Below are 218 nucleotides of genomic sequence, written 5' to 3'. Positions count from 1 at the left end.
CCAGTTTTCCATCCCTTTCAACGCCTTTTTGTCATTTTGTCGTGGCACTGGGAATGTGAGGTTGCTACGTTTCCTGGATTTTACACCTTCTTTATCACTTCATTAACAACTCGCAAAGAAAATGATATAGAAGAAAACTATCATAGCATGATGTGTTCTACTACTTAGTAAGCTCAGATTCTGTATTTAAGGTATTAGGCGTCTTTTCCAATAACACC

General features: G+C 37.6%; 1 protein-coding gene across 4 annotated transcripts in view; it reads right to left on the bottom strand.

The window, feature by feature from the left end:
* Nucleotides 1-218, bottom strand: part of LOC119586516 (transmembrane protein 186-like) — a 4,329-nt gene that overhangs the window by 3,446 nt on the left and 665 nt on the right. The gene's annotated exons all lie outside the window — the stretch shown is intronic.

Source organism: Penaeus monodon, chromosome 21, assembly GCF_015228065.2.
Source record: "Penaeus monodon isolate SGIC_2016 chromosome 21, NSTDA_Pmon_1, whole genome shotgun sequence".
NCBI classification, from domain to species: Eukaryota; Metazoa; Arthropoda; class Malacostraca; order Decapoda; family Penaeidae; genus Penaeus; species Penaeus monodon.
This window is presented reverse-complemented; position numbering and strand designations above follow the sequence as displayed.